General features: G+C 37.3%; 1 long non-coding RNA gene across 8 annotated transcripts in view; it reads left to right on the top strand.

The window, feature by feature from the left end:
• Positions 1–25,722, top strand: part of LOC141518133 (uncharacterized) — a 161,730-nt gene that overhangs the window by 101,673 nt on the left and 34,335 nt on the right. The window lies entirely within an intron of this gene.

Raw genomic sequence — 25,722 nt, 5'->3', positions numbered from 1 at the left:
TATATGTACATATACATATATCTATATCTATATCTATATCTATCTATCTATCTATCTATCTATCTATATATATATATATATATATCTTAGTGGCATTATGTAATTAAATGTTTTCCTGGAGGAAAATTTTAGCAGTTAAGAGAAATATTCAAAGATGAGAAGTCCATAACATTATAACAAAGTATAACACATAATACTAACACATTATAACACATATAACACCCACAAAGTATAACACATATAATACTTTATGTCTGTGTGTCTTGTATGTAAATAATTCAGAACTTACCTAGAAATATGTTATTTTCTTTTACTGTTTGAGATTGTAAAAACATTAACAACTCTGTAATCAATGCTCTGTAACACAAGATTACTCCCCTCCTCAAATTTTCTTGAGCCATTTTGCCTCTCCTTTTACCTTAGCATTTTTTTTGGTTGCATGATTATTTGTGATGTATGTTTTTCACATAGAAGTTTATAAGCTACTTAATTGCAGGAAGTGATTCATTTTTATCTTTGTATTTCCAGTATTGAATATAAGATTTTGTAATGAGGAGCTGCTGGAATTGGAGAATTTCTTTGTTGTACTCTTCCTTCTTCTTAGTTTCTGAGGTTCTTAAGTTATATCTTAAGTGATATCTCTTCCTGACGTGACATTATGGCTTTGAGATAACCTTGGGTTCTCCAAAACTGTATCCATGTAGGATCCATTTTGGAAGATTCTACTATTGTAAGTCATATTGGAGAGACTTCCAGGGTTGAGTTTTTGAGAAGTTCCTTATAGTTTTTCCCCAAATATCTCTTCATGTCATTGAAGTGATCCAGGGTTTTTCAAGACTGGGCACCAATAGAGAGTCCATCCCGAAAATTCTACCAGGTTTCCAATATTGGTCCAACAACCAGTCATGCATCTATCATTTGAGAACTAGTCTCATTCATTCATTGTTAAGAAGCATGTCTTAAAAAGTTTGGATCCTGAGCAATGATCTTTTTTCCCAGTCATAAGAGTCCACAAAGTCATAGAAAGGTCATGATTTTCATTGATGGAAAAAGTATCTCGAATGAGGAAAACATAGACTTGAAATATTGAATTACTTGAGCTGTTGGATTTTCCTGCCCATGAAAACTGCCCTTTTCTTTTCCCTGTTGGATTCCATTCTATTGGTTTATGACCACCCTGCTGACTTAAGAAAGAGGATACCAGGAAAACACCAACTCCAACAGACAAAGAAAGTGATTTTTATTATGCAGAATTGCAGAGTTCCTCTCCAATTTCATTAGAACAGTCAGGGGTCTCTACTTAGCAAAACACCTGAGCCTATGATTGCAAAAACAATTAAAATGCCTTTTTCTTTGTGAGTGAAATAGCAATATTTCTCCAATAACTTCATTTCTAAATACTATATGTTAGAGTGAGCATTGGGTTTGAAACATTACCAGGATTCAAATCCCAGATCTTATAAATTTTACAAAACAGTGGCATATTCCACCATTCCTAGAGAGACTGAAGTTGAGGGCAATGTCGAGAAACTTATTTCTAAATTCTCACTGAGGATTAGGAGATAGAAGGAAGGTTTAAAATTATCCTGAAGAGGGAAGGTTAGATTGAAAATGAAGTGAGAAGTCTGCTAGGAAGAAAGACAACACTTCCTCTCACAACTGTTTAGGGGTACACTAGAGGATGTTCAATACAAATATATGGTACTTCCTACTCAAAGCTAAGAACTTTTTCAAGGGGAGTATTTGATGACCTCTTGGGGAGGACTCACTGCCTTGCTGGATAGTCTCTGATATTGGTCAATAGTGCAGTGGAATAATAGGGAATGGAAGAAGCTGAAAACTTCAGAATTCTCATACTTGATTGCATATACATCTTTGCATCTGAAAATGCAGAATTTTGGAATTCTTAGAATGCCAATGTTGGAATAGGGTAGCTAGGTGGCTGGCCTGGAACCACCTAGAGTATTGGCCCTGGAGGCATGAGGATCTAAGTTCAGATTCAGCCTCAGACACTTACTAGCTATGTAAGGCTGAGCTAGTCACTTAACCCTGTTTGCCTCAATATTCTCATCTTTAAAATGAACTGAAGAAGAAAATGGCAAACCATTCCAGTACAGAGGTCAAGAAAATCACAAATGGGGTCACAAAGTGTTGGACATGGCTGAAATATGACTGAACAATGTTGGATTATCTCTGGAGACTGTACAGAGGATTTGACAAAGCAGAGGGCATTCAGCAATACTAAGATTAGTTTGCCAATAGTTCCCAGCAGAGGAGAATGAAGCCCCCAAATGTGTTCTGTGTGTGGAATGACTATTTAAAAGACAGCCATTCAAAGAACCTATGCCAGTGGAGGACATAAACTGAAGGTCAATGGAAAAAGGAACTGGGAACAAGCTTGTGCATCACTGAATAGAAAGGAAATCATACTGAAAAGCAGAAATTGTTATAATTAGCAGAGTTCTTCAAGGAGAGGTCAGAGGACAGAGAGAGTAAAACGTGATGAGTAACACTGGTTTCAAAAGACTTTAAGATGATGATTCCACTACAAATGATATTTATAAGAAAGACTTTTCCAGTGGATGCAGGGACTAGGTCTCAGTGGATTGGATAAGAAAGGCACCCCACATGTAGAGTATGTCAAGGTGAGCATGATTTTTCTAAGGGGATTTGTGGGTAGACATTGTGGTACTGGTGTTTGTTGATTTCTCTAAATTCTCTGGTCTGTCATTATTAAATGGTCCCAAATATAACCTGTTTTGGCAAGTTTTGGTTTAGTTGAGTTTAGTATTCATCCACTCCAACAATGCATTGTTGACTTGACTCCAACAAGGGGTAGAGATCTTCTTTGAGAAAAGATTCAGAAATGCTCAACTGTTATGTTTCTCCAGTGTTTGAAGAGTGAAAGGAATGTTTGAAAGGAAACTCATCACCAGAAGTGGTGTATTCTATGCATGAGTGGGATGTTAGGAGTGTTGTGGAGCAAAGCACAAGTCTGTCTGCCTTTCCCTCCCTCCTTTCCTCTCTTCCTCCCTTCCTCCATTCCTCTCTGTCTCTCACATACACTTTCTTTCTCTTATTTCTGTCTTTCTCTTTCTTCCTCTCTTTATCTCTTTTTCTTTTTCACTTTCTTTCTCTGTCTCTCTTTGTCTCTCTCCTCTCTCTCTCTCTCTCTCTCTCTCCTCTCTCTCTCTCTCTCTCTCTCTCTCTCTCTCTCTCTCTCTCTCTCTCTCTCTCTCTCTCTCTCTCTCTCTCCGGAAAAGCACTACAAATAAAGTCTGAAGGTAAGCAGAGATAACTCTTAACCATGCCAGGGCTATTGAGCTAAAGATCACAGGAAATTATAGTGTTCAAGGCATGATAGATTATGTGATTATTCATGAGACTTGTTAGAGCATATGTCATACATAGATGCTTCAAATGAAACCACATCCTATAATTTTACATGTTGCACAATACTTTGTCTTATATCCATGTAACCATATATGCATATATATATATATATATACACGTATACATCCACATACATGTATGCATTTGTTATATTGTGTGCTTCTCACCATATTATGCTTCTTAGTTCTATGTGACAGAGCTACAAGTGCATGAATTATGTTTCACCATGTGATATATATATATTTGGTCACTGCATGTGAATATAATACAATAGTTCTTGTCTTGCATTAGAGTTTTATATTGTGTACTCATGTTACATTGAGATTAATGATCTGTGACTGTTAACTAATGATTGTTTATGATGAATATCTATAAATGTTCAAGAGGGGAGAATCATTACCTTATCGATATTTGAACTTTTCAATATAACTTTCCTATGAAAGTTTTTCCCCTGAGATTGTTAGAATCCAGAGATTGTGAAGTTTAAATAGGCTAGCCTTAGTACTAGGGTTCTGGAAAGTAATACAAGGAAAAAAATAAAAAGGAATAAAAGTGGAACAGGTTAGCAGTCATGTACTCCCAAGTTATGCTCTCTTTCTTAGAGCTGGAGAAGGCACAGTTTACACAGGTGGACCATTGTTCCATGCTTGAGAATGCTACTGAGAGTTATCCAACTTGTTACCAGCTGCTTGAGCTGCTGCTACTCACTCTGTTCTTTTATAAAAAAAAAAGTTATTTTATTCCTTACAATTACATATAAAGATAGTTTTCAACATTAATCTTTTAAAAAGTTTTTGAGCACCACAATTTTCCACCTCCTTGTCCTCCCTCTCCTCTCTTTTCCTCATGGCAGAGAGCAATCTGATACAGGTCGTACACATACATATGTTTAACATATTTTAGTATTAGTCATGTTGTGAAAGAAGAATCAGAACTAAAGGGGAAAAAAACCATGAGAAAGAAAAAACAAAACCAATTTTTAAAAGTGAAAAGAGTATGCTTTGGTTTGCATTCAGACTCCATAGATTTTTTTCTGAATGTGGATGACATTTTCTATCACAAGTCTTTTAGAATTGTCCTTGATCACTGAACTGCTGAGAGGAGCTAAGTCCATTGCAGTTGATCATGTCACAGTGTTGCTATTAATGTGTATAATGTTCTCCTGGTTCTGCTCATTTCACTCAGAATCAGTTCGTTTAAGTCTTTCCAGGCTTTTCTGAAGTTTGCGCACTTATGATTTCTTACAGAACAATTTTACTCCATCATATTCATATACCATATTTGTTCAGCTATTCTTCAATTGAGGGCATCTCTTCAATTTCCAATTCTTTGAGATTACAAAAAAGACCTGCCATAAGTATTTTTATATGTGTGGGTCTTTCCTCCCTCCCCCCTTTTTAATGATTTCTTTGGGATATAGACATATTAGTGGTATTGCTGGATCAAAAGGTATATACAGTTTTACAATCCTTTGGGCATATTTCCAAATTGCTCTCCAAAATGGTTGGATCATTTCAAAATTCCACCAATAGTCCATTATTGTCCACCATTAGTGTCCCAGTTTTCCCAAATTCCCTCCAATATTGATAATATTGCTTTTTTTGTCATGTTATGCAATCTGATAGGTGTGAGCTGGTATCTCAGAGCTGTTTTTATTTGCATTTCTCTGATCAATAATTATATAAAGCATTTTTTTCATTAAAGCTATAGCTAATTTTAATTTCTTTATCTGACAACTTTCTGTTCATATAATTTGACTATCAATTAGGGAATGATTTGTATTTATTAGAGAAATGACTCTATCAGAAACACTTGTGAAAATTGTTTCCCAGATTTCTATGTTCTTTCTAGTCTTAATTGTATTGTTTTTATTTGTGCAAAATCTTTTAAATTTAATGCAATCAAAATAATCCAATTTGCATTTTACAATGTTTTCTATTTCTTGTTTGGTCACAAACCCTTCCCTGTTTCATAGATCTGACACATAAACTATCCCTTATTCTCCTGATTATCTAAATCATGAACCCATTTCAATCTTATCTTGGTATAAGATATGAGATGTGGATTTATGCCCATTTTTTGTCATACTATCTTACAGTTTTCCTAAAAGTTTTTGTCAAATAGTGAATTATTAGCCCAGAAGTTGATGTCTTTGCGTTTATCAAGCAGTAGATTACTATACTCATTTACTGCTGTTTCTTCTGCAATTAATCTTCTCCACTGATCCACCACTCTATTTCTTAGCCAGTACAAAATAGTATGAACAATTACCATTTTATAATATGATTTTAAATCTGGTAGGACTAAGTCACTGTTCTTTCCATTTTTTTTTCATTAATTTCCTTGATATTCTTGACCTTTTGTTCCTTTGGATGAATTTTGTTACTATTTTTTTCTAGCTCTATAAAATAATTTTTGGTAGTTTGATTGATATAGCTCTGAATAAGTGATTCAATTCAGGTAGAATTGCCATTTTTATTAAATTAATTTGGCCTACCGATGAGTAATTGACATTTTTTCCACTAATTTAGATTTGACTTTATTTGTGTGAAAAGTGTTTTGTAATTGTGTTCATATAGTTTCTGGTTTTGTCTTGTCAGGTTGACTCCAAGTATTTTATGTTATCTACATAAAATAGACATTTCTAACTCTTGCTGCTGGGCTTTGTTGGTCATATATATATATATATATATATATATATATAGAGAGAGAGAGAGAGAGAGAGAGAGATAGTGATGATTTATGTGGGTTTATTTTATGTCTTGCAATTTTGCTAAGGTTGCTAACTATTTCAAATAGTTTTTTAAGTTGATTTTCTTGGATGCTCTAAATATGTCATCATATCATCTGCATAGTGAGAATTTTGTTTCCTCATTGCCTATTCTAATTTCTTCAATTTCTTTTTCTTCTCTTATTGCTAAAGCTAAAATTTTCTAATACAATATTGAATAATTTTGTTTCTTCATTGCCAATTCTAATTCCTTCAATTTCTTTTTATTCTTATTGCTAAAGTTAACATTTCTAATATAATATTGAATAATAGAGGTGATAACACACATACCCATACTTTTCTTAAGTCAGGGTAGAGTTTCTTCTGGGGCAAGCAGCTGTGGCTTCTGATCCTGAAGACTTGGTATCCTTATGTGATGAACAAACTGCTATATCAAGATTTTTAGTTTCCCTAGATTAACTTTAGAGCTGGACCTTGACGATGGGATAGGAATATATGTAAATCATCCATCTTTGGAACAGTGGAAAGGGATGAAATGTAAATGTTAGTGACATTTTCAGATGATATATTTACTTGATATCAAAATGCTTGCTATTTTTAAGTAAATTGTTTTGGTGGCTAATGAAATCTAATCTATTTGCTAATAACTACTGGATCAAACAATGATAAAGAAGTGAAAATGGGTGAGGGTAAAATAAATCCATGAGAATATTTCTCACCTAGGCAAAACATATTTCTGGAGGTGGGAGGGTAGGCCACAACTTTCTTAACCTGGCTACTTGACCTTGGACAAGTTGCATCTTCTCTCTGGACTTCCAGATTTAGATCTGGAAGCAGGGAAATGCAGGCAGGCTCATTGAGAATTGGTTGTTAAAGATTTGTGAGCATTAGCACCTTGGAAATCAGCAAATGGTACAAATTAGAGATCGATTTATTGTTCTATTGATTTTCTAATTTAAGAAAATGATTGGGAAAATGTTAAAAATGCAAATAAAACTTTAGAGTATGAAATAGTTTGAGATCCATGAATTGAATCCTTTCCAGTACAACATATCTGAACGGGATCTTAGAGATGATTTAGTCTAATTCTGATATTTTATAGTTGAGGGAATAGAGGCCTAGAGAAGTTAAATGTTTTGCCCCCCTCCAAAAAAAAAAAAGCCCAGAAAACAGCAGAGCTGGGATTTGAATTTAGGTTTTATGACTCAAAGTTCAATACTTTCTTCTTTACCTATGCTGTTTCTCTGTTTCCTTATTTGAAACCATGAAGGAGATTGACCAAATTACTTGAGTTTTCCCTTCAAGTTTTAAATTCTATGATCCAGAAAAGTTAAATTTATTCTAGTTTCATGGAGAGAGATGTGGAAAAAATGATCTTCTTGCCTCTAATTCCTTGGAAATCCATCCTGTACATTTCCCTGAGTAAACTTTCTAATGCATTGCTCTCATCACATCCATCTTCAACTCACAAATCTTCAATGACTTTCCATTAACTATATAGAGGTCAGATCATTGTTTGGCATTCAAAGGCCCTCCATAATAACTTCTGCAGTCTATTTTTTTCAATTTATTCCCCAGTGCTCCCCTTCATGAGCTCTACCCTTTGTCTAAATTGGACTAATTGTTGTTCACTAGATGACTTCCTCCCTCATCCCTTCTTGCTTTTATTTCTCTGCTCATGGTATGTATTGTACCTTGAATAGCCTGTTCCTCATTTTGGAGGCTGTTTCTATCCTTCCCATCCTTTAAGGTCTGACTTAAATGCATTTCCTCCAGAAAGCCTTCCCCAGAACATAACAATATTTCTCTCTTTGAACTCTACCTAGCACTTTGTACAATTTCTACACATTAATTTTACATAGTTGGGGCTTTTGACTTGAAATAGCTATAATTCTAAGTATACAGGTATTTTCTGAGTGCTGAAAGCACAATTTTAAGAATGAGCTCTTTGACTAACAAAGGCTGGATAGGTCTTTCACCCAGGGTAACAACTTCTGGAGGGAGGGCTACGCTTTTAAAAAATTTATTGTATTTTTAATTTATGGACCAGAACAAGCTTTTTCATAACATTGTATATTATAAAAGATGATTGCACATGAAACTACAGATCTTTTTTATTCAACTTTCTATTCCTTTTAAATATATAATAAAGTTATTGTGTGAATTTCTTCTTTTCCTTTTTTTCTTCTCCCCACCCCCACCAAGATGGTTACCATTGGACACAAATAGGTCCATATGTATAAAATTATTCTATGTATCTATGATCAGTTCTTTTTCTGATGCAAATAAGTGCTTTCGGTAGTTCATTTGGTATTTATAATGTCCTAAATGACTTATTCACTCAAAGTTGTTTTGAATCCACTTGATATACTTCTTCCATGTGAAGATCACTATGCTTGTATCTCCCTTGGTGAGTTTACATCTGCCTGTGCTGCCAACTTCCCTTCTCAAGGTCCTCTTGCTGTGTTACTCCACGGGGACCCAGGGCTGTGCCTTCCCTTTCCTTCTTCCTAGTCCCTCTTCAATTGTCTTTGCTTCAGCTAAAGGAATGCTAGCTCTGGCTCTGCACAGCACAATGTATGCATCATTTTCCTTTGCCAGACTGTCCAGTTAAGGAGGGCAGGGCGCTTTGGCGCTCCTCCTCTCCCTGCCCCCTCCAGCCCAGAAACTGGCCCACAGTGGCTGAACTCTGCGTGTGGTCCGGTGCTCTTCTCAACCCCCTTCCTCCACTGCTGCCTCTCCAGCACAGAGCAATGCCCTTAAAAATCCCTCTTTGCCAAGTGTACAGAATCACTGGATGACAAACACTGAGGCTTCAATATTCTCTTCAAAAACATTGCGATGCTCCCAACGACACCTGGATGAGGTATTCCTTCACTGCTGTGAGTCCAGTACATTTGTCCTCATGGGTCTTTGCATTCTGCCCCTCCAGGGTAGGATTCCTCCGAGCTCCCCATCTAGCAGATGCATGGAAGAGTTTCCATGGCAACTGCTGCCAATAGTGCTATCAGGAATGCTGCCCCCAAAGTCCTCATTTACCTTGTATAACACACATTTATTAATCTCCCATTGTATATAGGACCCAGCATACAGACAAGGCAGAGTCCCTGCCTCCATGGAACTTGAATAGAGCACTGACCATGAGGTCAGGAGGAAGAAAGTTCACATCTAGCATCAGACACTTGACACTAATTGCATTACCTTGGGCAAGTCACTTAACCCTGATGGCCTTGCATCCAGGACCACCTCCAGTCATCTTGATTCATATCTGGCTGCTGAATCCAAATGGCTCTGGAGGAGAAAGTGAGCCTGGTGACTTAGCACAGCATCCCCTTCACTCAAATCCAATTTATGTGCTTCTCATGGTATCACCTCCCCTGATGGCATGGTCTTCTTCGAGAAAGGAAGGAGAATCAAGGGGGGAAGACACCAGCCCAGATAAATGATAATCTGCAGCAGTATGTAACTTACACATTAACAAGATGTATAATACTATGAGGGTCTCAAGGAGGGTAAAGACAAAGAAAGGTGTCTTTATAATAAAATATGACAGTTCTTTTTGTGGTGGCAAGGAGCTAGAAGCAAAATAGCTGCTTATTTATTGAAGGATGCCTAAGTGAATCAAGGTACATTACACTCTGTAATAAATGATGAAAATGAACAATTCAGAGAAGCATGTGAGCATGTGCCATAAATCAATACAGTAAGCAGAACCAGGAAGTCAGTTTATACACAAGGATTATACCAACATGCACAAAAGGAGAAAAAATAATGCTGCATAATTATAATGTCCAAATGTGTCCTCCAAAAAAAGATGAGAAAATACATCTGCCTTCTTTCTTTGTAGAAATGGAGGACTATAGGTGACAACAGATGTGCTTGCTGTATTGGTTCATTTTGCTAGTTTTTTTTCTTCTCTTTTTCATTCTCTGTCTCTGTCTCTGTCTCTGTCTGTCTGTCTCTCTGTCTCTCTGTCTTTGTCTCTCTCTTTCACAAGGGATGGCTAGATGGGTGAGGAAGGGGGAAATATATTTTGAATTTAAGCTTGTGTAAAAATAAACAGTATCAATAAAAATCTTAAAAAAACTATATAGCTTATGAAAGGGAAGGTCATTAATGAAAGGGATGTCAAGGAAAGTTTCATGAAGAAGGTGACTAATGTCTGCTTTCCTCACTACTAACTTGACCCCATCCACCAACAGCAGCAACCGCAGCAACAACAGTAACAAATAATCAAGTACTTTCCACTCTGCTGATCTGATAGGATTCCAGCTAAAGGAGATTTAGAAGAGACTGAAAGATGTGCATTAACCTATAGATAGAAAAGTTTGACAAATTAGAATATTCCTGTTCTAGCTCAACACTGAGTACAGAAAATTTTATTTCCTAATGTGTCCTTATTTCCTTTTAGTTTCCATATTCCCCTTCCCTCTACCCAGCCCTGAACTTGTTTTTACTCTTTTTTTTGTACTCTGATCATCTTAGGTTCATTCAATTCTGTAATTATCAATGCTTTCTACTGACCTTAGTTTCCATTTCAGACATTATTACCATCTGATCATTTTAGTTCCAAGACTTGAATCACAAGTCACTGAATTTTACTTGTTTAGATTTCTTCTGCCCTTTTCCAATGACCTGGGTCAGAACATCCTGGCTGAACATTTCTTTCTCTCCCCCATTGACATGGAACTCATGCAGATGCTATATTTGCATTAAGTTTCAGTACAGAGAAGACAAAACCGAAGTTGTCTTGCTTGACTGATTATTTTGGTGCCATTTTATTAGTGGGATGAAGAGTATTTAAGGAGGAAGGAGAGCTGTTGGTGGATCTTACTAGAATGCCAACTTTTATTCCTTCAAATGATATGGCTTATTTTGTGTGAGAGGGCTTCCCAAACAAGCCTGGGTCATCAGAGGGGCATTATGATTTTGCCTGAGTTTCTGAAGGAGAAATTTTCATCATGTAAAGATGCTTCTTCCTCCTGCACAAATTCATAGGAAGAGTGGATGCTCATGTCTCTTCCTTGGGAGCTTTATGTCTTGTGGCTTGCTCTACTGTACCTATGAGACAAGGGGAGAGAGGAAGGGTTAGTATTCTAGAAAGGTCTGAGTTTGTGATGAGGAGGCCTCTCAGAGTCTGTTTTGACTGTGTTTCTGAAAGAACACTTGTTTTGAGAATCTACTTTATCACCCTTAGGATTAGACAGAATAGGACAAATTCCCCTTTTCAAATTTTTTTTTGTTATTCAACAGCTGCCTTCCTGGCTTTGATAGGGAATTGCTCCAGTATCAGTAACTTCACATCTGTGGAAAATTGTTTTCTAGCATCCACAGAATTGAAATGTTCCTGGGTCGGGCAGCATCTGTGTGCTTCCACAATTGAGCTTGATCGGTTTAATCACAGCTGTGTGATTACATTGCCTCTAAATGTCTGATGAGTTGGGTTTGGAGCATCTAAACTGGCCCTCCCCCTAATTTATCTATAGGAGAGATAAAACTAATGTGAATTTGTAAGTATCTGACATACAAGAGGGAAAGAGAGAGGCAAATTTGGAATCAAAATAAAGAAAAATTTGTCAAAAATCCCCAAATGTCCAAAAATGGAATTGTCTTTCTCTGGAAGTCATGAATTCCTTGTCTACTGATGTCTTCCAAGGAAGGCTGGATGAAAATTTGGGGTGTGGAAAAGAATTTATGGGTTAGACAAGATTTGTCAATGACCCATCTAATTATGAGATTATGAGAACTACACAGGACAAGAATGGGAGTAATCAGAGCCTTTGGGGCTTATGCCCCTCAAATGTTGGAAATCATTATTTTTTAATATTTTTTTGGTTTTTTTTCAAGGCAATGAGGTTAAGTGATTTGCCCAAGGTTACCCATCTAGGTAAATATTAAGTGTCTGAGGCTGAATTTGATCTCAGGTCCTCCTGAATTCAGGGTTGGTGTTCTGTCCATTGTGTCACCTAGCTGGCCCCCTCCCCCATGTTGGAAATTATTAAGAGGAATCATGTGTGTCCAAAGGTGAGGGAAAAGCAGTGTAATTGGGTGAAGCTGTCAAGGAGAAAGAGATTAAAGGTGGAAATATTTAAGAGGTGAGAGGCTGTATCAGAAAATTCCCACTTGTCATGACTCCTGAGTTCATCAGTCCTGAAGCTGGTTAATCATATTATCAAGGTCATTTTTTTTATCTCCCCCACCAATTTGTTATTAAAGGAGGCAGCAATGAATCATGATTGGAGGCAACTTGGAACAGTGATAAGAGTACTGGATTTGGAGTGAGAAGACATGGGTGAAAATGCCAGCCCTGCTACCTGCTACCTGTGATATTGATAGAGTAGCTTCATTCTTGTGGGACCATTTCCTTATCTGTAAAATGAAATGAAGGAGTTATACTGGATGACTTCTAAGTTCCATTCCAGCTGTAAATTTATGATCTGATGAGTTATGACTAGAATATGGCAATGGAAAGGCCTACCTCCTTGGAAATAAATATAATTTTTCAAAAGGCAATTTCATAGTATTGAATATTAAGAACATAAAATCGTGAAGAAATTCAAGTAACAAGTCATGAAAATGACACATAGACATGACATTAAGGTGATGTGTGACAAATTATATAAACATCTCCTTAATCTCTCTTTCTCTCTTTTTTTCTCTTTCTTTCTGTCTGTTTCCTATCTCTCTCTGATTCTGTCTCTGTCTCTGTCTCTATCTCTCTTCCCCTCCTAAAAGTAGAACCTCTGAGAAATTCTTGACCTGGTTTAAGGGTCATCTCATTCTTCAAAGGTCAGAGAAAGTGATGAAAGGATTTGCTATTCTGGATGTAATTTTGTCCAATGCATAAGACATGGTTACTAAAGTGGAAAGGAAAAAAAAGCCTGAGAGGAAGTGACCATGTCATCTCACTAATAAAGCTTCACATTTTCATGACCATGTACAATTTATTAAAAGACCTTCTCAAATAACAGTCCAGCAAGGAAGGGAAGGAAAATATTATTGTCCCAATTTGACAGAGAAGCTCTAAGTGGAGAAGAAACCTTCCAAGGCTTCACAGCTAATATGTGGCAAAATAAAAGACTCAAAGGAATAGTGCCACAGGGATATGCTTGCTTTTTTCAGTACCAATTGAATCACAGAGTCTGAGCTAGACAGACCTTAGGTACTGTCTAGTCCAAGAATTCTTAGCTAGGAGACTTTGAACTTGTTTTTCCTTAATATTTTAATGAATATTTAAATACAATTTGTTTCCTCTATAATCCCATGTATTTTGTCTTATATACTTAACAAGCATTATTCTGAGAAGTGCTCCATAGACTTCACTAGACTGTGAAAGGGACCCAAGTAACAGAAAAATTAACAACTTCTTGATGTAATTTAATGCTAATCTGTGTTAGGAAATTATAGGGAATAAGAATTTGGTATAGAAAGGGAAGACAAGGGCAGCTAGGTGGTGCAGTGTATAGAGCACTGGCCCTGGAGTCAGTATGGCCTGAGTTCAAATTTGGCCTCAGACACTTAATAATTGCCTAGCTGTGTGACCTTGAGCAAGTCACTTAACTCCATTGCCTTAAATAAATTAAAAAAAAAAGAAAGGGAAGACGAGAAGGACTATGGACCACTGGGAGCTAAGTACAAGTTGAGTTTCTGGATAAGAAGGCTGAAATTCAGCTAGCATAGGGAAAAAAAAGATTCTTGAACATGAAAAACTGTGTTGAAAATCCACTAGGGCTCCCAAGAGAGATATTTTCTAGTAATTGTCAGAGGGAGAAGAAATTAGCAGTAAATTATTAGTGTCTTCCTGATAAGGGGCACTGAGGCAGTTATTCATCAACCTGATATACTGGAAAAGTAAGTTATCTAAGCATGTTATGTGGGTTGTTGCATAAAGCCTCCCACAGGCTGGTTAAATAGAAATACCAATATCCATTCCTATTAATTTGGTAACAGCTAGGAAAACATTGTTAGGGATTATGATATTTTGGGAAAGAAACTGAAAAACTTAGGGGTACAGGTGATGATATTATTATTATTATGGTGCCCAATTGAATGTAGAGGCTTTGACATAGTCAGATCTGGGCAAATGAAGAGCTGGTAGGAGGATCTTGATATATAGGAATGATATGTTCTTATCTAAGTAAGGAACATACCTAATTAGGTTTGGAAATAAGTATTTGCCTTATCTTGCTCATCTGATCAAGAGAGATTTAAATGAAAAAGAGAAAATGGAAGAATCAAACTACTACACAAACCTTCAAAATCAAACACTGAAGAAAGTCACAAGTACAAAAAAAAAAAAGGAAAAATAGCAATAGAGATAACCAGTGGGGGCGGCTAGGTGGCCCAGTGGATAGAGCACTGGCCCTGGAGTCAGGAGTCACTGAGTTCAAACCTGGCCTCAGACACTAAATAATTACCTAGCTGTGTGGCCTTGGGCAAGCCACTTAACCCCATTTGCCTTGCAAAAACCTAAAAAAATAAAAAAAAAATAGAAAAAGAGATAACCAGTGATAAGAAAAGAGCTGGCAATACAATTCAGAAGTAGAGACATCTCTGTAAATGTAACAAGTATGGGTTGCAAATAAAGTGAAGTTGAGCTCCTAGTGTAAGGAAGCAAATTTGACCATCTATGTTTTTCCAGAGCTTGGGTAGGTTAGAGATAATGGCTATATGACTCTGGAAGGGACAGAATAGATAAAGGACCTGTGTAGCATCATATTTTAAGATGTCCTTAAATGAGAAAAATCCAGAATGGTGGAAGCATTTGTATGAGGATCAATAGTCAAGAAACAGAAGCAATCTTTGTCACAGGATGATAATACAGAGCACCTGGATAGATTTCAAAATTTCAGAAAGAGATGACCAATCTAGCCTTGAGATGAGACACAGTAATAGTGGACCTTGATAGTCTAAATGTCTCCTCTCTGTCTCTCTGTCTGATTCTGTTTTTCTGTCTCTCTCTTCCTCCCTCCTACCCTTTCGATCTCTTTGTCAATCTCTCAAGTAAAGCAGATGATAAATCTTGACTTCAGTTAATGACAATTTAATTCTCAACAACTGGTCAATGTGACAAGGATCTTGCTATTCAAATCTGATTCTGACTAACCAGAAGGAACTGATTGCTGAATTAGGAATGATGGGAACCTTGTGAGGGGGTGTGATGTTGATGTGATCACTTCCTTTTAGAATCAAAAAAGATGGGGGGAAAAAGCCCGATCTAGTCTTGATGCTCATTCTTATCTATTTTACAAGTATATTTATTATTACAATATTTCATTTTTACTTTAAATTACTTATTTCTGGGAAAAGAACTCCACTCATTTTCATCCTTGTAGATTTTAGGAGATTAGATTTCAAAGAATTCAGAGGAAGTAGAATCAGGATTTAGCATCAATACAGTAGAAAGAGAATTTATCTAGTGTCAGAAAATGTGGGTTCAAATCCTACCTCTGAATTTTACTGCCCTTGAGATCTTAGGTAAGTCACTTGACATTCTTGAGTCTTGGTCTCTTCATCTCAAAAATGGGGGGAGAGTGAATTAGGTGGCTTCTGAAGTTGCCCAGTTCTAGATCTATCCTCCAATAATCTAAAGGACAGATTCTTCAGGGAAAACCATCACCATAGAGACCGGGAAATGCTCAAGAATAAAATTCAGAAGATGCAAATCAAAGTACTTCCAATTAGTAAGAAAGAAAATATTTTTTTTTGAATGTGGAACTATACCCAAAGAATAATAAAAACTGATCATACCCTTTGACCCAGAAATACCAATCCTAGGTCTATATTCAGAGGAAATCATAAAAAATGGGAAAAGTCCTATATGTTCAAAAATATTTATAGCAGCTCTCTTTGTAAAGGCAAAGAATTGAAAATTGAGTGAATGCTCATCAACTGGGGAATGGATGAACAGGTTATAGTATATAAATGCAATGAAGTAACATTGCTTTATAAGAAATTATGAATGATTAGACTTTAGAGATGTTTGAAAAGAATTACACAAACTGATGCTGAGCAAAGGGAGCAGAACCAAGAGAACATTGTACACATTAACAATAACATTAGGAGTTGATGAACTATGATGGATGCAGTTCCTCTTAGCAGTGCAGAGATCTAGGATAACTCTGGGAGACCTATTATGGACAATATGTACATCCAGAGGAAAAAAACAAAAGGAAATGCAGAATCTTAATGGAAACTATGTTCACTTTTTAAAAACTTCTCTTATGTTTTTCCTTCTTATCCCATGATTTTCTTTCTTTTATCTTGGTCCAATTTCCTTACATATACAAAATGACCCATATGGAAACATGTGAAACAGAAATATACATGTACAATTTTTATCAGATTGCCACCGAAGGGAGAAGGGAGTGGAAAGGGAGGGTAGTAGAAAAATGTATAACATAGATATGTAAGTAATGAAGGTTCTTTAATGCATTTTCATTGACAAAATCCATTTCTGATTTTGAACACTTTGGTTGCCAGGCTTTTTTTGCGGGGGGGGGGGGGTCTTCAGTAAGTGTGGTTACTAAGGAGCTAGGGGCTATGTTCACATTGCCATTAAGGTTGATTACCTGAAGGTTGGCTCTGGGGCTTGATCTGGAAGTAAGCCTGGGAGTCTGATGATGATGGTTTAGGGATTAGCTCTTGCTGGGGTTCTTGAGCTCAACTTTCTAAACTGTCTAATCTTGGGGAGGTCATGCCCCGGAGGAGGTGGTTTGACTTTCTTGAAACTTATCACTTTCTGTCTCTTACTTAAGGAACCTTGTTGCTTTAGCTAATCTGGCTTATTTATCCTCTGAGTGGTCATTAAAAATTTATAATTCATGTATGAACTTGGAGTTAAAAAAACACATGCAGAAAATTTGGCTAGACAGGAAAGGTAAGAGAAAGTGAATAAAAATATTAAAATTCTTATGAGAACACTGTTAGCTATTTTTTAAAGCTATGATGAGGATGATCAAAGATCAAATAAGAAATAGAATTGTTTCTCAGGGTGGATGGGGCAATGCTAAAAGATGACAAAGAGAAGACAGAATGCTTCACCCCCTACTTTTTTTATAGCAACAACAATGACAAGAACAACTGTAACCTTTGTCCCAAACCCCAATGATATTGGCCTTTTTCCTTATTGGTGGAGATAAATGCTTTACCCCTGTATGAGGGGCTGGGTGGAATTGGTGAGAAGTGAGAGAGCTTCTAGCATAAATTTTCCTTTTGGGATTCTCTAAGCAAGAGTCTTTTTCTTCAAGAGTAGCTTTGAGTTGGCTTCCAGGTTGGGGAGAAAAGATAAAAGGGGCCAACTCCACTTTACTTTGCTGAAGGGAAAGATTCTGGGAGGACTTGACAATGGGGGTAGTCACCATCATGTCTACTTCTTGTCTTATTTTATATATTTTTTAAATCAAACCAATTATAAATTTATTAATTGAAATTGCTGCAAAATGTGTGTTACAAATGAAATTACAAATTAAAAAATTTAAGAATTTAGAATCATAACCTGGGGAGTTTGGATGATGAATAGGAAAATTTTGAACTTTAAACCTTGGTCCATAAAACTCTGGTTGATAATTTTCTGAAGTAAAATTAGTACTGTTGGTGCCATCATTTAGCAACACTCAGATAAATGATGCAAGTTTCTCATCCTTACCCTTTCACATGAGCTTTATTTTTTGATCTGTATATTTCCAAACACAGACTAACTTCATTTACATTAAACAGATCAGTCTTATTCCATATTTCTAAAAAAAATTGGTTTCTCAGTCTCTAACTACGAGTTATAAATCTGAATGTTGTCTCTATGTTTAAAAATGTCAATCTGCCATGGCAAGGCCTGTTCTCCTTGAATGTTGACTTGACCTGTGTCAATACCACCTGGTCACCAATAAATTCTTTTACCTGGGTCAACAAATTACAAGATAAGAGACATCTAGGATGAGGAGAGAGAAATCCTGTTTGTAAATGTTCCCTATGCAGCATAAGTGGGACTTGTATAAATAGGAATTTGAAGAAAATATTATAATTTATGAGAGTATCATATTGTAGGACTGTGTCATTTTTCATTGGTTACCTAACTCAGTTTCATGGTTCTTTGTCTTTTCTGTATAAAATGCTCCCCAAAATTTGTATCATTGTTGTATTTTTAATGATGCCATCCATGGATTTGGTAAGATTCTACAGAATTAAAGTTCATGGATAAAGCTAACATTTTGTTATTTTATTTTTAGCCAAAGAAAGTTACGATTAACACTACTCTAGAGACTTGGAGAGCTGACCCTTGAATGAGATCCAGGAACCTCTCTTTTAGTTGAGTTGAGTTACCTTGCTCCCAATGGGAGAGCTCCTTTACTCGGTATTATCTGGGATATAGTCTCCCATTTATCTTTTTTTTTTTAGTTTTTGCAAGGCAAATGGGGTTAAGTGGCTTGCCCAAGGCCACACAGCTAGGTAATTATTAAATGTCTGAGACCGGATTTGAACCCAAGTCCTCCTGACTCCAGGGCTGGTGCTTTATCCACTGCACCACCTAGCTGCCCCTCTCCCATTTATCTTTTCTGATTCCTCTTTTGTTACAATTTGGATAAATGGACTTCTTAGAAATTCACTATATATATGCTCATCTTGGATCTGATATTAGGAAGAAAAGGAGTCAAACCATGGATATAGAGTTTGGAATCTTCCTTCCTTCACCTCAGCACAAGTCTTTTAGAATTTCCTTTGATTATTAAACTGCTGAGAAAAACTAAGGAGCCCAATCATCTTGGACGAGCATTATTTAAAGGATCAGATAGATGGTCCAGCACCCCGTCTCTGGATGCTAAGGAGGACAGAGTGGTGGCCTCTGCCCCCAACTTGTGATTCCTCTCCTGGCAGTAATGAAGTATTCCTTGGAGAAGGGTGAAGTAGAGAAGTCTATTCTACCTCCTTTTGAGTTACTCTCTATGACAATCTCATCTCCTTACACATGGAGTCCTCATTACACTTGTGGGGTCTATTCATTCATTTCTCTAGGAGAAGGAGAAATGTCCTGGATTAAGACCACTTTCTCTGTTTGTCAGGTTCGACCTAGTGGTTCTTAAAATTGGTCTTTATTTTGACACACAGTAGGTATGTGGTTGTGTTCAGTCCCCCAAAAGTAGATTCCCACCCCCTACCCCACCCCCCAAGAAGGAACCAGTCACTTGACATATCTTCTGAGGATTCTCTCCTTCATTCTGTTTTCTTTCCTTCTCAGCACTTGGGAACAGCAGCAGCAACATGTCTCTCTGGAAAGCAGAAGTGGTTTCTGTTTCTGTGTTTTTCTCTCCCCTTTCCACTATTTCCTTCCCTATGAGTATATCCCTTCCTCCCTGCAACCTCCATACTCCTGCTTTCCCCCTACTCCCTTCTGCTTGGGGTAAAGATAGAAAACCTGCATAATCTGGTGTCAAGGCTTAGGAGGAAGAGTCTAATTTCATGCTCTTTACAAGGATATATGGGTATATATTATCATTTCAAGGTTAGTATAAAGGCTCATTTTTAATTTATAGAAGTAACTTTTGATGGATTTGTCTGTGGGCTACTGAGCTAGAAATCTCCCCAAAGCTCCATTTGTCAGTCCTCATTAAATGCTGCTCTCTGTTGAGCAAAACTGCCTGCTTATTCAGTGGTGTTCAGTTCTCCAAGTATTGCATTGTCCATTGCTTTTAAGATTCCTAGTTAAGGAGGGTACTGGTTTCTAAAAGTGCTGATGCAGAAACTCAGGGAATTTTTTTTAAATACTGCTTTAAAATTGTTTTTCCATTAACATGTAAAGATAATTTTCAACATTCATTTTCTGAGTTCCACATTTTTCTACCTCCTTCTCTTCCCTTTCTCCATTGAGAGCAAATAATCTGTTTCAGGCTATACATGTATATTCATGTTAAACAAATTTCCATAACAGTTGTATTATGAAGGAAGAATAATAACAAAAGGGGAAAACCCATGATTAAGAAAAAACATAAGTTTAAAAGAGTGAAAATAGTGTGCTTTGGTCTGCATTTAGATTTCAAAGTTCTTTTGCTGGAAGGGAGTATTTTAGAATTGATTTTGATTATTATACTGCTAAGAAGAACTAAGTCTATCACAGTTGATCATCACACAGTGTTGTTATTCAAATGCATAATGTTCTCCTGGTTCTGCTTACTTCACTCAGCATCAGCTAATGTGAGCCTTTCCAGGTTTTTCTAAAATCCACCTGTTCATGATTTCTTACATCACATTCATATACCACAATTTATTTAGCCATTCCCCAATTGATGGGTCTCCCCTCAACTTCCAATTCTTTGACACTTTTTGATACTGCTTTCAAACAAAAGAGTCACACAAAAGTGGGGTGGAGGGTCTAAGGAAAGAGTGGGCTTTCCATCACTGGATGTCTTCAAATATAGGCTGAGTGAACACTTCCTGGGGGGGGGGATCATGTAGGGGATTCAGAATGAAATATGGCTTGGGAATAGATGCTCTCTAAGATTTCTTTCAATTCAGAGATTCTGGGATTCTCTAATATTCAACAACCTTTTATTATGTGCTAATGATATGTTTATCATTGTCCTAAGAACTTGGGATAAAAAGAATGGCAAATCCCTTATCCCTGGTCTCAAGGATGTTGTATTATAATAGGCAGGATAACAGCCCAATAAACCCCTTTACATCCAAGATATAACATTTACCGTGTGAATGGAAGGAGGTGAGGAGTAGGGAAAAGGAAAAGCTGGTTCCAACATATAGAAAGTGGGATTGGAATTGTATCTTGAAGAAAATCAGGGAAGTCAGGAGGAGGATGTGAGGAAGGAGAGAATTTCAGATTTGAGGAGTATCTGGAGATAGAGGAACAAGTGGGAAAGCCAGTGTTGCTGAATCATATGTAAGGTAAAGGGGAGTAATGTATTAAGAAGACTAATGAGATAGGAAGGTGTTAGCTTGTTAAGGGTTTTTGAAGTCAAACATAGGATATTCTTTCTTTTTAAATGATTAGTTATTTTCACACACTACAAAAATCTTGTGAATGACATAAACCCCTCCCCCCCAAAAATAGAGAAATCTCAAAAGAAATGAAGTGAGAGAAAAAATAATTGTACTATAGTCTTGGATCAGATAACTTTGGCTCTGTCTGATATCTTTATCATAAGTCCATCAGAGAAGTTGCTTCAATATTTTTCCCACAGTTGCTGTTGTTGACTTTTCCCTCCAAGCGTTTTCTTGACTCTTTTACATAAAATATCTTAGCCTAGTCTACCTCTCATTTCCCTTTCTCCTAGTATACTCCCTTTTCACTCACTGACTCCATCTCTTTATTCTATATTATGCCATTATATTCAGCTCCCTTCTGTGCCTTGTCTATATATGCTCCTAACTGTTCTTGTAAATGAGAAGGTTCATAAGAGTTATCAGCATCTTTTTCCCATGCAGGAATACATGCAATTCAACATCATCAAATCCCTCATATTTTGTCTTTCCCATCCACCCTCTCTATGGGTCACCTGAGTCCTGTACTTGGAGATCAAACTTTCTGTTCAGCTCTGGTCTGGTACAACAGGAAAGTCTGGAAGTCCTCTGTTTCATTGAAAGTCCATCCCCCCCCCCCCCCCCCCCTCCGTTTGTTCAATTTGACTGGGGAATTAATTCTTGGTTGAAATCTAAGATCTTTTGCCTCCCAGACTATCATATTCCAAGCCCTATGAGTCCTTGATGTAGCATCTGCTAAATCCTGTGTAATCCTGAATTGTTTCATTCTAGCTGCTTGCAGTATTTTCTCTTTTGACTTGGGAGCTCTGGAATTTGACTACAATATTCTTGGGAATTTTGGGGGGCATCTCTTTCATGAGATGATCACAGATTCTCTCAATTTCTATTTTATCTTCTGTTTCTAGGATCTCAGGGTAATTTTTCTGGATTATTTCCTTGAAAAGTGAAGTCTAGGTTCTTTTCTTGGTCATGACTTTCAGGTTGTCCAATAATTTTTAAATTTTCTCTTCTGGATCTGTTTTCTAGGTCAGTTGTTTTTCCAAAGAGATATTTCACATTTTCTTCTAGTTTTTCCATTCTTTTGGTTTTGTTTCATTGTTTCTTGATTTCTTGCAAAGTCATTAGCTTACTTTAAGTTCCATTCTACATTTAAAGAAGTTATTTTCTTCAGAGAAATTTTTAATTGCTTTTCCCAACCAAACAATTCTACTTTTTAAGTCATTTCTCTCCTTATTTGCCTTTTGAATTGCTTCTTCCATTTGACCTAAATTGGTTTTTAACATGTTATTTTCTTTGGGGTTTTTTTGGTATTGCTTTCACCAAGTTGATTTGATTTTCATGATTTTCGCTCTCATTTCTCTTCTCAATTTTTCCTCTATCTCCCTTTCTTGCTTTGCAATTTTCTATGGTCAGAATCTTCATTTTCTGTTGTTTGCTCATTTCCTCAGTCTGTGACTGATTTACCACACTTCCAAAGCTTATGGGGGTGTTGGGGACCACCCTACCACCTCCAGGGACCTTAATTCCTTCAAGGTCTTATGAAAGACTCTGACTGCTCTCTTAGCCTGTGTGCTAGTCTGAGGGTGCCCAAAATCACTCCCCAGGGTCCCCTCTGCCTGAGGAGGGTGCCTGATCCTCTATGGTAGTATGGGGGTCCAGATTGTGACCTGAATTGGAGAATGAGAAAAGCAGCAGAATCCTTCCCCAGGGATAGCAGAGAGACCTTTGCAGTCTCTCTCCAACCCTTTACCATCTCTGGGCTGAGTACTCTGAAAGCAGCTACAGGGTGGCTTCTTAAATTCCATTGACTGCCCTGAGGCTGTTACTGGTTTGAACTCTGGTATGGCAGAGTTCTCCCATAGACTTTCCAAACTGTCCTCAGGTCAAGAGGTCTGGAAACTTCTTTGCTGCCATGGACCCAAGCCCCGTCTCCCTTGCTAGGACCCATTTGCCTTGTGGGCCATTCTTGGAAGGCCAGAGCTGGTTTGCTCTGGCAGCCCTGGCCTCAGCCCTGGCTGCACTGTGGCTCCTTCTAACCCTGGGCCTGGTGTAACAGACCTTTCCCATGGATCTGCCAAGCCATTTTGGGCTATAAAAGTGTTTCACTTAGTCTTTCTGTAGGTTTAGAATACTGATTTCTGTAGGTTAGAATACTGATTTCATGGCTTTTGGAGTTTTTTGGGGAGAAGAACTGGGAGTTCCTGCCTTCATGACACCATCTTGGCTCTGCCCTGGCTATTCTTCTTGAACCTGAAGGTAATAGGGATGCACTAGAATTTATTGATTGTGAGGGGGGGAGTGAAATGGTTAGGCCTGCACTTTACATTGAGAGGAACAGAAAACCAGAATGAGGAAGGCAATAATCTTGCTGAACTCTGCCACAGTTAACCTTCATCTGGAATAGTGTGTTAATAATAATAATGTCACCTCTAGATATTATATTTCAGGAAGGACAATTGATAAGCTGGAAAATATCTCAAATAGGATATTTAGGATATCGTGAGTCTAGAGATCTTGCCATTTGAGGATCCATGGAAAGAATTTGGGTTGTTTAGTCTGGAGAAGAGAAGATTGGGGGTACAAGTCGGGGGTACAAGAGCTGAGTAACCAGGATTTTACATGTTTTCTTTGAACATGAAGACAAAAACCATAAGCAATAAGTGGATATTTCAGAAAGACAGATTTAAGCTAGGTGCAAAGAAAAATATTCTACTAATCCAAGCTGTCCAAAAGTAGAACTGGCTGCCTTAGAAGATAATGAGTTTCTTCTCACTGCAGAAGCTGGTTGACCTCTTTTCATGGATGCTAGAGAGATGTTTCCTGCTCATTTACAAGTTGGACTAGGCAGCCTCTCAGATTCCCTCCAATTCTGAGATTGTGTGATTCTGGGTTTTGCCTGAGGTCACACAGGTAGTTAATGAGAGTACCAGGACTAAAGATGGGTCTCCTGATACTCAGATGACTTAAGTAAATTAGAAGGTAATGCTATATGTGCTTAGTACTCAGATGATTGGTGTAGGCAACATATTACTTTAGAGATACCAAAGGAGGTGGTGAGACCAGGCAGTTGGAAGACTCTGAGGTCTTGGGACTTCAGGGAGGCTCCATGGAAAACTTAGAGTTTTTCCAAGACCTGAGCTCTGTGGCTTTCAATAGCAGTGAAGGAGGAGAAAATTTTCAGGAGGATTTTGTAGGTTCTTCTCACCTATAACATGGGTGACACTGGGGACCATTAGGAAGATTTATCAGTAAATCATTTGGATCTGGAGCACAATTGCTTTTTTCCATATATCTTGTTAAAATGATCTTGAAAAATATTGAGCACTGTCAGACCTCCAAGATGATTATCCAAGCAGGAATTGGCTAATTATGGAGTCCTCCAATATTCCTGGTTTCAGGTGCTGATTTGGGCTCAGTTTGCTTGATTCAAAATAATATTAAGAGCAATTGATTTGGAGTGAGATGATTTGGAATTGAATACTGACTCCACTTATAAAATAATTGTGTCTGCCTGGAAATTCACTTCCAATTCTAGATATCAGGTTCCTTGCCTTTAAAATGAGAGGATTGTAAGAGTTTCCATTCAAAATCATCCATTTTAAAAATTAAAAAGCCTACTAAAATGGTAGGAAGTAGACTAAGCATTGAGGATAAAAGAGAAAATGAAGCAGTCCTTTTTCTCAAGGAGCTTACATCCTCTCTGGCAGAAATAGTGTATGCAGGAAAGTTAATATGCTGAGATATACATATAACATTTATCCTTCATGGGGAATAAGGAAGATCCTAAGCAACTGAGATCAGGAAAACCTCCTTATAGGATGTGCAGGAAGTAGCCCTTGAGAGCTTTGAAGGAAGACATTGTTTCTGTGAGGCAGAGATGAAGATGGAGCACATTGCAGCCATGGAAGATAGGGTATGCAAAGTCATGGGGACAGAGTTGGAAGCAGGCAAGTTTGGCTTGCCCATGAAATGATTGAGAGTTATGTGTAATAAGCGTAGAAAATAGACTGAATCAAACAGTGAAGGGCATCAAATCCCAAACAAGAAATTTTTATTATAGAGAGTGTTAATTGAGCATGATTAAATCATTTAAGAATATAGGTTTGGCAGCTTGTGGAGGATGGAGTGAAGAAAGGAAGGAAACTCTAATTAAAAGGCTATTGAAATTGTATAGATAGGAGATAATAATAATTAATAACAATAATAACTTATGTTGCTTTGAGGTTTGAGGTTACATATGAAATTTTTTTGGATACAATAATCCTGTAAAGTAGGCTGTATTATTGGCCCCATGAAGAGGAAACCGAGGTTTAGAGAAGTTAAATGACTTACTGAGGGTAGACTTACCCAGTTAGAAAGTGTCTGAAGGAGGATTTGAACTCGGGTTTTCTTGATTTCAAGTTCAGCTTTCTAGTTGCTATGCCTCCTAGTTGCCTCTGAAGTAGGACAATGGTCATGTGAGTGAATAAAAAGGGACAGAAACAAGAGATACAAGATACAATTTTGGAGGCATAATCAACAAAGTTTGCCATCAGATTGGATTAAAGGGATGGGAGAGGAGGGGAAGAGTGAAGAAAACTCCAAAGTTACAAACTTGGGTAACTTGATGAATA

Source organism: Macrotis lagotis, chromosome 3 (genome assembly GCF_037893015.1).
Source record: "Macrotis lagotis isolate mMagLag1 chromosome 3, bilby.v1.9.chrom.fasta, whole genome shotgun sequence".
In the NCBI taxonomy this organism is placed as follows: Eukaryota; Metazoa; Chordata; class Mammalia; order Peramelemorphia; family Peramelidae; genus Macrotis; species Macrotis lagotis.
Note: the sequence above shows the minus strand (reverse complement) of the source record. Positions and strands in the feature narration are given on the sequence as shown.